The 13,487-nt window shown below is 31.0% G+C and overlaps 1 protein-coding gene across 7 annotated transcripts in view; it reads right to left on the reverse strand.

Annotated features, from left to right (window-relative positions):
- Positions 1–13,487, reverse strand: part of LOC126885658 (gastrula zinc finger protein XlCGF57.1-like) — a 118,233-nt gene that overhangs the window by 68,729 nt on the left and 36,017 nt on the right. The window lies entirely within an intron of this gene.

A 13,487-nucleotide genomic window follows, 5' to 3' on the forward strand; every position in this document is an offset into this window, starting at 1 on the left:
ACATTTGGTACACATATGTCACATTTAGAACCCAAACCACCCAACTACTAATCACAAGAAAAATCCAGATCCGGATTAAACAAAATTATAAATCCATTGTGACCTTGAAACAACATCCTGTATATTGAAATTTTCAAAACCCGTTTGCACATTTGCAAATATTTTTAATGGAGCTTCCATGTTTTGCGCAGACAATTCAATGACTTTAATTTTGAAATTATGTCGAAATTATAATGGGATTTATCTCATTATTTAGATATTTTAGAAATCCTAAAATTACCTTAAAGTATTCGTTAGATATTTATTTATAAAACAATAAATATTACGCATATTTGTTATAATAATTGCAAAGTAGAACACCTTAGTAAAAGTCCACGTTTTGCTTACTCAACAAGGTTGTGATTATTCATTTTGACACACTAACGAGAATATATACAAACATATTTACAAAACTAAGTATTTGATAAATATGGGAACACGATCAGATTTGAGGATTAGTGGGTCAGTCGAATTAGTTAGTTAGGTTTGAGAGGTTGCTGCCGTTAGAGCAGAATAATGTCACCTATCAACTGAATACATTTATACGGTATTAGTTTAACCAAATAAAGAAGTTATGAGTACATAGTGCCTTCCTGTTAAACAAACCCCATTCCAGTATAGAAAATATCCAGTTACCACCATATGGCGACCTGAGAGACGGACTGGACTTCTGAGGCAGTAGACAACAGGAACAAAGATGGCAAAAAACTGGAGGAAACGAAGAAAATTTGGGGTAAAGTACCAATCCCTATACTAATTGGTATCGTTAGATGGAACGGGATGGACTATATGGAGCTGGAGAGGCCAACGACAAGGGAGTCCAAATGGTAGACGTCGACATGGACGAAGGTTTGGAGACTTGGGACCACGCCCAAACGTCAAGAGGACAAATGGAAAGAAATGGACAATGCCTAGTGGACAAATATGTACCTAATCGTGAGTAACTTTTTAGCTATTTTTTTTAAATTGCATATACAGTCTCACAGATATGAATTTTTTTATTAATATAGTATAAATATAATCATTTTAGAAGAACTAGAATTATTAATTTTCACTTAATATAATTAAATTAGGTCAAATTTTTCGTATATTATTAAGTTTTAGAAGTATTTCACTAATTTAGAAGATTTTTTTTGAGAATTACATATTTAATATATAGATAATCTTAATCGATAATTTCATTTTAATAGAAATATAACAATTCGTATCTATATATTATATCGAAGAAATAATATAAATTATTTTTAACCATACGAGTACGTAAATAAGTTTATTTTGATTGATGTATTTCTGCTTTTTCTGCACTTTTTGCATAAGGAAGTTATTTTGTTTATAACAGTATTTACTATTTTTAAACGAGTATAATATTATGATGATATGACGTGTTTGACATTGAAAATTGAAACGAATGAACTACATATTAATTCGCTAACGCGACAAATTTTTACGAAGAAAGTTATTATGGTAAATAAAATTAACCTGAAAATATAAGATATTAGTATTCGAACAATATGTTTATAAATAAGGAAAGATAAAAGAAAGTATTTTAACATGTTGGACAGAAATTGTAAAATCCAGCATAAAGGACTTCGAGACGGAAATGTCCCAATCAATGGAAATTTTTGTTGAGAAATGCACGTAAATGCAAAGATTTTTACTTATGATAAATATGACAAGACAAAGGAACATACCCTGAAAAGGAAAAATTAAAAAAGGCTACGGAAAAAAATAATTTTTTATACAAAGTGATTATAACACGTACATATGACTAATAAAATTCGTCCTCGTGAGAGAGCCCACAACTACTACCATAATGGCATATGGAATGTTTATTGAGTAAACGAATTTCCTCCTGAGAGAGTGAATTATTTTTATACAATGATTTGTGACGAAAAGAAAGTCGGTTAAGAAATGATGATGAACTGATATAAGAAGAAAAATAGAAACAAAACAAGTTATATAAATACACTGAAGTAACGGAGTTATATTAAAGGAAAAGAAAATCCTATTTGAGGAAAAAGACAAAAAAAATTGAAAATTAAGACTTAAAAAGTTATCTTAGAAGAAAGACAAGTATTAAGGATAATTTGAAGAAGATTAATGTCAAAAGATCGGGAAAAATAGATTAATTGAAGAGAATTTTGTACCTGCAGTACAAAAAGATACAGTACCTTAGTACCCACAGTAAAAAGTATTATTTAAGAAGAATACTTTGCATGGCTTCAAGTAACATAATTATTAGTATAATATATAAAATAACTTTAAATTTCTATAATATAGATATACTTATTTTATTCGAATGAGGTCATGTAAGACTGTATTTCAATTAAAGAAATAGAGATTATTTTTGTGACGTAAAAGTGACAATTCGCGTGAAGAAACTGAACTTCTATTTAGCTAGTAACAAAAATTTAGATTAAATATTTAGCTATTGTAGGTTTTTCTCATTAGTAGTTTTTATGTAAATATTTTAATGGACGTCCAGACTTAATATTAATTACTCAGCAATTGCAAGCTGAAATTTTCTTTATGTTTATAGGAGATTTTCATGATATTTCAGGAGATTTTCATTATTAGGAGATTTTCATTATTAGGAAATTTTCATGATATTTTTTTTTAACAGAATATGGTCTATTTTTATTTACACTTTCTTTCGTTTTTTTTCATAATTGAATGCTAAAATTTTTTTTGATACCGACTTTTTTATTTCAATTTTTTAAGTATCGGTCGAATTTTAGTATAAATATTTTATAATAAAGTACAATTAAAGACAATTTAGACAATAAAAACCAACTCTTGTCAAGGAAAAGGTACAAAATGAAAATTAAAAGATATTAGCATACCCATTTCGTGTTTTGAAACTAACTGGATCTCACCTAGACTGAGTATATCAGATCAGACAGGAATTTAGGAATGCAAGATGTAGAAGTTTTATTTGTAAGCGCACAACTATCCATTTTGTCTTTTTGGAACAAACCTTCTCACGACTAAGGACGTGCAAAAGGACCGGAAGCAAATGCAAGGATATAAAGTTGCGAAAAACTACCCATCGGGTTAGAAAATGAAGAATTTATGAAGTAAATTATATATATAAATGAAGAATTATAAAATAATACGAATATATGAAGAAGAAGATTTTTGTTTAATAGTACACTATGAAGAAAGTACTAAGTATAAACAAAATGAAGAAATATGTAATTATTGTGAAGTACCAGACAAGAAGAAGAAGAAGAAAAAAGAGATAATTTCAAATAGAAGAATATTAAAAATTGAAGAACATCAAAATATTTGTCTTAAAGGTCTAGTAAAGAAGTAGAATTAACAAGTTAGTTCAAATGTAGGAGTTGTAATTTTTTTTTAAACCTCTGAAATTAAAGTAAAGTATAAAATACAATTTCTAAGTATAGATTTTCGTGAGTCACAAGAAAAGAATTAACTAAGAATAGACGATGTTTGATAATTATTAGTGAAATAAATTGTATATATTTGTAAATTTTTTTTATATATTTTTTTTGTAAAAATTTGTATAAATCTATACATATAACGTAATCAGTTGATGATGATAGTAAGAAAATTTTCTTCTCTTCGGGGAGGAAAAAGGAAGCACGGTACATGGCTCAGAAAATTTTCTTTTCTAAGGGGGATGATATAATGGGATTTATCTCATTATTTAGATATTTTAGAAATCCTAAAATTACCTTAAAGTATTCGTTAGATATTTATTTATAAAACAATAAATATTACGCATATTTGTTATAATAATTGCAAAGTAGAACACCTTAGTAAAAGTCCACGTTTTGCTTACTCAACAAGGTTGTGATTATTCATTTTGACACACTAACGAGAATATATACAAACATATTTACAAAACTAAGTATTTGATAAATATGGGAACACGATCAGATTTGAGGATTAGTGGGTCAGTCGAATTAGTTAGTTAGGTTTGAGAGGTTGCTGCCGTTAGAGCAGAATAATGTCACCTATCAACTGAATACATTTATACGGTATTAGTTTAACCAAATAAAGAAGTTATGAGTACATAGTGCCTTCCTGTTAAACAAACCCCATTCCAGTATAGAAAATATCCAGTTACCACCATAAAATTTTTAAGAACTCGAACTTTCAAAACAAAAATTTCGATACAATTTCAAAATTGATGTCATTAAATTGTCTGCGCAAAAATTGAAGCGAGCAATTAAACTTAGTTTTTGTGCTCTGTTCAAATGTGCAGACGAATTTTAAAAATTTCTATATACAGTGTGTTTCAAGGTTTCTTGTGATTACTAAATGGGTCGTTGCAATGTGTAAATAAGTATTGATTATTTTTAAAATGAGTATTTGTTCATTAACTTTAATAATTTATTATTAGTTAATAATACCTTAATTTTTAATTGGAGTTTTTAAAAATTTCAATATAATTTAAAATTAAAGTCATTAAAGTGTCTGTCTCACTCCCAAACACACCTCAAACACATCGGCACACTATCAAATAATTTGGAAAAACACGTGAAATTTGACAAATAATTTGATCACAGGGCCCTTTAGTTAGCCTTCGGGCCGCATAAAAAACGCTAGAGGGCCGCATGCGGCCCGCGGGCCGCAGGTTGAGTATCACTGCTCTAATGTGTTAAAAACTTTAAAGTAGGTTTCAAAAAGTTCTGCCCGAAATTTTTTTTTATTTTTTGGCGAGAAATTCAAATTTTAGGACGATTTTAAAATTTTAAACAAATATAAAAAAATAACTAAGACATTCGTTCTTACGAAAAAAATTTATAACATGTATTTTTGCATAATGTTTCAACCCTGAATTTTTTCAGATTTTTAAAATTGGTGAAACGTACTTTTAAAAATAAAAAACCGCATTTGTTTGCTTTTTTTTCGCTTTTTGATACAATTTTATACAGTGTGTTTAAAAAAGGTAACACCGTCACTAGGATAGGTAAAAAACTGAAAAATAATTGGGGTTTGCCTAATAAAAAAATTTTGTAATGTCATCCATTTTCAAGATACAGGGCGTTAAAGAACACAAAATTTTACACATTTTTTACGATTTTGCCGAAACTACTGGCAACATTGTAATAAAATTTGGCAGGTTTTAAGAGGTAGTTGTTGTTCATTTTTTGACATACAATTAAAAATTTTATATTCATCATTGGCGCGCATACGGGTAATGATCTGAACTTTTTAAAGAAAAAAAGATAGTAAGCCACTGACATATTTCAAATTAATAATAATTTTTGAATTCCTCGTCCAATTTTGGACAAAAAATCTTTCCACCTTTTTTTTCATACGACGCGCCGTTTTCATGCAAACAATAAAATAGCTTACCGCTTCCAAAGTATTGGAATTACATAAGTTTTTCTATGGATGTAGTAACTTACATAGAAATTCGAATACTTTGTAAGAATTAAAATATTTTATTTCTTGCATAAAAATGGCGCGTCGTATGAAAAAATGGGAAGATAGATTTTTTGTCACAAATTGAACTAGGAATTCAAAAATGATTGTTAATTTGAAATATGTCAGTGGCGTACTATCTTTTTTTCTTTAAAAATTCAGACCATTACACGTATGCGCGCCAATGATGAATACAAAATTCTTAATTGTGTGTGAAAAAATTAACAATAACTATGTAAAAATGTGTAAAATTTTGTTTTCTTCAACGCCCTGTATCTTGAAAATGACATTACAAAAAATGACATTACAAAAAGATTTTATTAAGCAAACCCCAATTATTTTTTAGTTTTTTACCTGTACTAGTGACTGTGTGACCTTTTTTAAACACCCTGTATAAAATTGTATTAAAAAGTGAAAAAATGCGGTTTTTTATTTTTAAAAGTACGTTTCGCCAATTTAAAAAATCTGAAAAAATTTAGGGTGAAACATTATGCAAAAATAAACGTTATAATTTTTTTTCGTGAGAACGAATGTCTTAGTTATTTTTTTATATTCATTTAAAATTTTAGAATCGTCCTAAAATTTGAATTTCCCGCCAACAAATAAAAAAAAATTTTCAAACAGAACTATTTGAAACAACTTTTTTATTTAAAGTTTTTCGCTAGCTCTCGATGCGGCTGAGATAAAAAATAAAAACATAAAAAGCCTAATTAGGCTCTAGGTGGGTCACGTGACCACCTATGGGGCTAAAAATTTCAGAAAGTGAGTTTCACTATATGTGCTAAACGTTGACCTATATGCAATTCGAATCGAGTTGGGGGCATTTTTCATCATCTTACCCGGCTAGGCCCTTTTAACACCTCCACTATGTTCATCTCTTTTTATCTCACAACTTAATATATTTTCCATCTTTTGCGTTATATTGCCGGTTATTATTATTGCGCTCATCACTGTATACAAACCTAAGGAAACTTACAGTTTTCAAGAATATTTGTTTGGGTACTTCATTCACTTTTTGTTATTTTATAACGATTGGATGGAAAAGAAGTCACAAAGGCTATAAACAGGAAGGATAAGGACGATATTATTATTCTTAGATGGAACAAGGAATGACTTAAGATGGAAAGGTTCAATCGCATACAATAATTGTGATACGATGACCGCGTTGCTAAGAGTCGGGAGAGATGTGGGCGTGATTCGTTGGGTTGGGCTCATGTTGCAATAAAATATGAAAAATAAATAGGGCTACTGGACCAATAATAGACAAAAGATGGATAGATAATAATTAACTAACGGTTTGACACTTGGACTCAAAGAAAACGAGAATACTGAATAATGTATAACTAAAAGGTGGGCGCCATTAAATTTTGACCAATTAAATTTACAAAGGAACAATTAACGAAAGAAACATAACAGGACACCGAAAAAATTAGCAACCCTGTTACGACAAACATAATAGTCTTGAGCTGTAAGGAGTAGAATTATATAATCAAACAAGTCATTACCAAATTTTAAATAAAATAGTTTTTATTTAAATTGCTCAACAATCAAACATAAATATATACAGAAAGAAATGAACTTATATCATGCTTATATCGATAAAAGGTTGACTTACAATTACAACAGTAAAAAACATTTATTTTATAGATAATCAACAAACTATATGACACAAAAATAAACTATAATATCGTTAAAGAAATCATCAAAAATAAGTATCTTAATTATTTAATATTTACTAAAAAGGGTAGTTCCCTAGGTTGGCTGTATACCATATAGTTAAAAAACTCTAACATGAAGTAAAACCACTTCTATGTAATTGGTATATTTATTAAAATTTTAAAAATCCCAATGGATTGAATAAAATGTGTCCAATTCAGAACGTTTTTGGACCTATCAGTCCATCATCAGTGAATTCGAATGCTTGCTAAATAGCCCCAGAACCAAACAATGGTTGAAATTCAATCTACATTATATTGTAGTAATATTGAACGGGCTAAACGCGATGTTAAGAGATATAACCTGCGGGAACATGGTGAGAGTAGAGTCCTTCCTGGTAGAGTTTCACCATGTTCCCGGAGGTTATATCTTTTAACATCGGCGTTTAGCCTGTTCAATATTACTACAACATAATGTAGATTGAATTATAATTTCAACCATTGTTTGGTTCTGGGGCTATTTAGCAAGTATTCGAATTCACTGATGATGGACGGATAGGTCCGAAAACGTTCTGAATTGGACACATTTTATTCAATCCATTGGGATTTTTAAAATTTTAATAAATATACCAATTACACAGATGTGGTTTTTACTTCATGTTAGAGTTTTTTATTTAATATTTGGTAAACACAACAAAGGAACGTCAATAAACAACAGAATAGATGACTACAATTTCTAACAACTAAATAGAAAAACTGAATAATTGCATAAATCTTCTGCATTTTTGGAAAGCAGAACATCTGGAACAGTTTTTTACTGTAAACTCTAAACAATTCTTCAACATGCTTTCACTTCCTGATGACTTTTTGAAAAGAGATCAGGTTCAATGGAAAGATGATGATAGTTTCAAGGCAGCCAAAAAGATAGTGAATAATTTGTGACGACGAATGATAGGGCAGAAAGGGAGTTGCACTAATTGAAGACCTCTAACAGGAACAGCTAGAATACCTCGTGCAAGTAGTTACGGAGCATCGAAAAATGTTTCCGGCCTCTATAAAAAGAGAAATCTTGAAAACAAAACAACATAAGAAGTAATAACTTTGGTGAACTTCTCCAATAACTGTTAAAGATCATATAAATTATTTATTTTTAATAATACATAAATTATTAAAATTATTTTATATATCCCATTATTTTATAATGACAATATATTAACTTGAATAATAAATATACGAAATTTCCGATATTCTCGATATTTCCGAATATTCACCGCTTTTCGGTATGTATTCGCACGTTTGATGTATAATGGAACACTTTTGGTTGGGAGGTGAGAGGTTGCAAAATTTAAATTTTCTCACATATTTTAAGGGCCGTCCTAATGAGCAGTGAACGAGTTAATTTAGTGTGTGCGGTTCAAATGTGTTTTCAATGCACCTTTCTGAGAAAACCGCTTAAAACAAATTCCACACTTGTAAGGTTTTTCTCCTGTATGTGTTCTCACATGTCTTTTCAAACCCGATGTGCCGGTAAATCTCTTCAAACAAATTTCACACTTGTGAGGTTTTTCTCCAGTGTGCACTTTCGTATGGGATGTCAAATAACTGTTTTGACTAAACTGCTTAAAACAAATTCCACACTTGTAAGGTTTTTCTCCTGTATGTGTTATCAAATGTCTTTTTAAAGCACTTGGATCACTAAACTGCTTAAAACAAATTTCACACTTGTGAGGTTTTCCCCCAGTGTGCTCTTGCAAATGTGTTTTCAAAGAATATTTATAACTAAATTGCTTAAAACAAATCTCACACTTGTAAGGTTTTTCACCAGTGTGTACTCTCAAATGTTTATTCAAAGGACCCGCTTTACTAAACTGCTTAAAACAAATTTCACACTTGTGAGGTTTTTCTCCAGTGTGCTCTTGCAAATGTGTTTTCAAGGAATATTTATAACTAAATTGCCTAAAACAAATCTCACACTTGTAAGGTTTTTCTCCTGTATGTGTTCTCACATGTCTTTTCAAATCACATGTCTCGGCAAATCTCTTCAAACAAATTTCACACTTGTGAGGTTTTTCCCCAGTGTGCACTCTCGTATGGGATGTCAACTGACTGTTTTGACTAAACTGCTTAAAACAAATTTCACACTTGTACGGTTTTTCTCTAATGTGAACTTTTGCATGTGCATTCAAATAAGTTTTATATACAAACTGCTTAAAACAAATCTCGCACTTGTAAGGTGTTTCTCTAGTGTGCACTCTCACATGTCTTTTCCAATTACCTGCTGACTTAAACTGCTTAAAACAAGTTTCACACTTGTACGGGTTTTCTCTAATGTGAACTTTTGCATGTGCATTCAAATTAGTTTTATATACAAACTGCTTAAAACAAATCTCGCACTTGTAAGGTGTTTCTCTAGTGTGCACTCTCAAATGTCTTTTCCAACTACCTGCTGAACTAAATTGCTTAAAACAAATTTCACACTTGTGAGCTTTTTGTCTTGTGTGAACTATCATGTGTTTTATTAATGAACTTCTGTGGGAAAGTTGCTTTAAACAAAGTTTACAATTTGTTTTTTCTTCTATAGTTTGTTCTTTATCACATAAATGTACAAGTACTGTTTTCGTAGTTTCCGATGTGTCTTCCTCTCCAAGAAAGCCTAAAAAAAACAGAATATATTTTTTTCTACTCTTATACGTTAATATATTTACCAATTTTGATTTCATTTCATCATATTGAGCTTGATTATGATTCAGATTTTTAACTAATAAAATCGCGAGATGATAGGTTCTGTATCGACAGTAGCACACGCATAATGAGCAATGCTAAGTCAAATCGTGTCAGATTCATTCGCTTGGACAATTTATAATTTAAACAAACAATATTTAATGTTTAAACAAACTGCAAAATTTCAAAATTAAATACCTAGTCTGAAAATATTGAACATTTGATACCACCAGAAATAAATGTACGTAAGTACGAGCAAAAATAACGTCACAAAAGTTAGCTCGCCTCAAATTCTGAGGTACACTAAATTTGGCACAATCTAAATTTTAGTTTTTCTAAAATATTTTTACACTGGGGTGCAAAATTAACCGGACACCTTCAAAATGGGTCATTTTTGATGTATCGAATTTCCTAAACCTGTTGTCCGATTTAAGTAATTTTTTAATATGTTATAGCCTTATTCTTTAACAATACCACTGTAATAATATTTTTGCTAAACAGGCAAATTTTCATTGTATTCCGGGTGTACCAATGACACTGTTTTTTTCTCAAAATGGCATCACCCTGTGGAATATTCTAGCATGTATAAAGTAATCAAACTAAAACCCAATTATAGCCCCATATTTTTTCAACATGTTGTTTAATTCATTCGCTTATGTTGAACCATAAAAGAGTTAGGTACTTTAACAATTAGCCATGCTGTTCATCCATACAGGGTGTTTTTAAATAAGTATGGCAAACTTCAAGGGGTAATTCTACATGAAAAAATAATGACAGTTTGCCTCTTTATAAAACTATGTTCGCAAATGCTTCGTTTCTGAGATAGAGGGTGCTGAAATTTTTCTTAAAAATTGACGATTTATTTATTGCTTTAAAACTGGTTAAGATATGCAAATGAAATTTAGTGGGTTTTAAGACGTAGTTATTGTACATTTTTCGACATACAAATAAGAATTTAATATTCACCATTGGCGCGCATGCGGGTAATATGAGCTGTCATATTACCCGTATGCGCGCCAAAGGTGAATACTAAATTCTTAATTGTATATCAAGAAATGTGCAATAACTACGTCTTAAAACCCACCAAATTTCATTTGCATATCTCAACCGGTTTTAAAGCAATAAATAAATCGTCAGTTTTTAAGAAAAATTTCAACACCCCTATCTCGGAAACGAAGCTTGCGCACATACAGTTTATAAAGCAAACTGTCATTATTTTTTCATGCAGAATTACCCCTTAAAGTTTGCCATACTTATTTAAAAACACCATGTATTGATGAAAAACATGGATAGTTGTTAAAGTATTATTTTTTATGGTCCAACATAAGCGAATGAATCAAAATCCAAAATGTTGAGAGAAAACATGAGGCTATGGTTGAATTTTAATTTCAGTATTTTATAAATGCTAGAATATTCCACAGGGTGATTCGAACTAAACACATGTTTGATTTTTACACCCGGTATACAATGAAAATTTAACTATTTAGCAACAATACTATTACATCGATATTGTAAAAGAATAAGGCTATACCATATTAAAAGATCACTTAAATCGGACAACAGGTTTAGGAAATTCGAGACATCAAAAATGACCCATTTTTAAGGTGTCCTGTTAATTTTGCACCCCAGTGTATGTTATTCTGTGAGTTCAGAGATTAAATGAAGCACAACGTTGTAACTAACTTTATTTTATTAGTATGTTAGATAAAATCTAACACGGTACCGATAGCTGATAAAATCCAAAGCAGTACCGAAATTCATTAATAAAGGATGATTCAGTGAAGCGGTACGATTTGACAACGCTGCTGACGATAAAATAGAGGAGCTGTGGGCTTGCGGCGCAAAAGTTGTGAATCTAGAAAGTGGCAAGTTTAGTTATCATGGATAAATGGTCGGGTGAGCAACGTAAATTTGCTGTGAAAGCATATTACAAAAATGGTGAAACTTTGGTACCTACGCGTACAACGAGCGTTTCGTTTACACTTCCATTTTCCGCCCCTTGGTGCAGTTCCGTCTAACATGGCTATTGAGACTTGGATTAGGAACTTTGAAAGTAGTGGTTCAACATCACAAAAAAGAGGTGCAGTGTCAGAACTGCTCGCACACCACAGAATATTGAAGCGGTGCGAAATTCACTACACATGAGTTGTCGCAGAGATCTTTGTACAAAACTTTCACCACTTTTGTAATAAGCTGTCACAGCAAATGAGCGTTATTCACCCGACCACTTATCCATGATAACTAAACTTCCCACTTTCTATGGAATACGTAAGTATTCCATACCTACTAAGGCAAGGCAATAAGAAAAGACATAAGAAACTACAATGTAGAAAAAACAAAACAAGCAATAGAGCAAAATAAGAACATGAAAGTTTTGAAGAAAAGCGTACAAAAAGGAAAAATAGAAATCAACAAACTAAGAAACAGAACTGGAAAAGAAACTACAGAGATGAAATATTAACAATAGTCGAAGAGTTCTACACAGAGTTATACAAATCAAGAAAAAAAGATGACAATACGCAACCTCCAATTACAGTAAAAACTGGGGTATTAACCGCTAGTAGTCGCGCAGTGAGATAGAATCTCAATTTTTATCCTTTTTCGCGATAACTTGATGGAAAATTTTGCAATTTTGAAAAAATTTTGTAAGTGCCTCGAGGAACGGTGTAGTAATGCGTAGGAATTTTTTTCTTCTTCTTCTTTTTGTGGAATTTATGGCTTTGGGGAGAGCCAATTAGCTTTAACCCGCGAGTAGTCGCGCCGTTAGATAGAATCTCACATTTCATCCTTTTTCGTAATACAGTAAAACCTGTCAGTAACGGCCACTAAAAATGAAAGACCTATTGGCCGATATAGAAAGGTGGCCGCTATTGCCAGTTTTTGTAGTCTACATATAATTGGTTGGGAAATTTTTAAACTGGCCGTTAGGACAGGTGGCCGTTAACACAGGTTTTACTGTACAGTAAAATTTTTCAGTAACGGCCACTAAAAATGAAAGAACTATTGGCCGATATAGAAAGGTGGACGGTATTGCCAGTTTTTGTAGTCTACATATAATTGGTTTGGCAAATTTTTAAACTGGCCGATGTTGGAAGGTGGCCGTTAACACAGGTTTTTTTAATAAAATTGTTACAAATATATATTTTCAATATAAAAACTTGATAAAAACAGTACAAAATAAAAATTTGTTTTAAATTCGTGTTTTGAGAATCTCACACGCGACTATCGACGTTACAGAAGTGAGCGCGACTACTCCCGGGTTAAATCAAGGATCAGATTTATAGCATTGATTTAATACCCGATATAACAAAATCAGAAATCAAAGAGGCTTTGAAGAAAATGAAAAATAATCGAACCCCAGGCGAAGATGGAATAGTATCAGAAGCACTAAAAATTTGAGGAAATATACTACTTGAAAAAATTATACTTTTCAATACCTGCCTTCACAACGCCAATATTCCAACAGACTGGAACAACGCTACTATGATTCTATTACACAAAGCAGGAGACAAAGCCAATTTACAGAATTACAGACCGGTTAGCCTCCTCAGCCATTTATATTAGTTATTTACGCGAATAATAGTTACGAGAATGGAAAAAAAGTTAGAGACTTATCAACCAAGAGAACAGGTAGGATTTCGAAAAAGTTACGGAACAAATGACCATCTACAAAGT

Source organism: Diabrotica virgifera, chromosome 5 (genome assembly GCF_917563875.1).
Source record: "Diabrotica virgifera virgifera chromosome 5, PGI_DIABVI_V3a".
Classification (NCBI taxonomy): Eukaryota; Metazoa; Arthropoda; class Insecta; order Coleoptera; family Chrysomelidae; genus Diabrotica; species Diabrotica virgifera.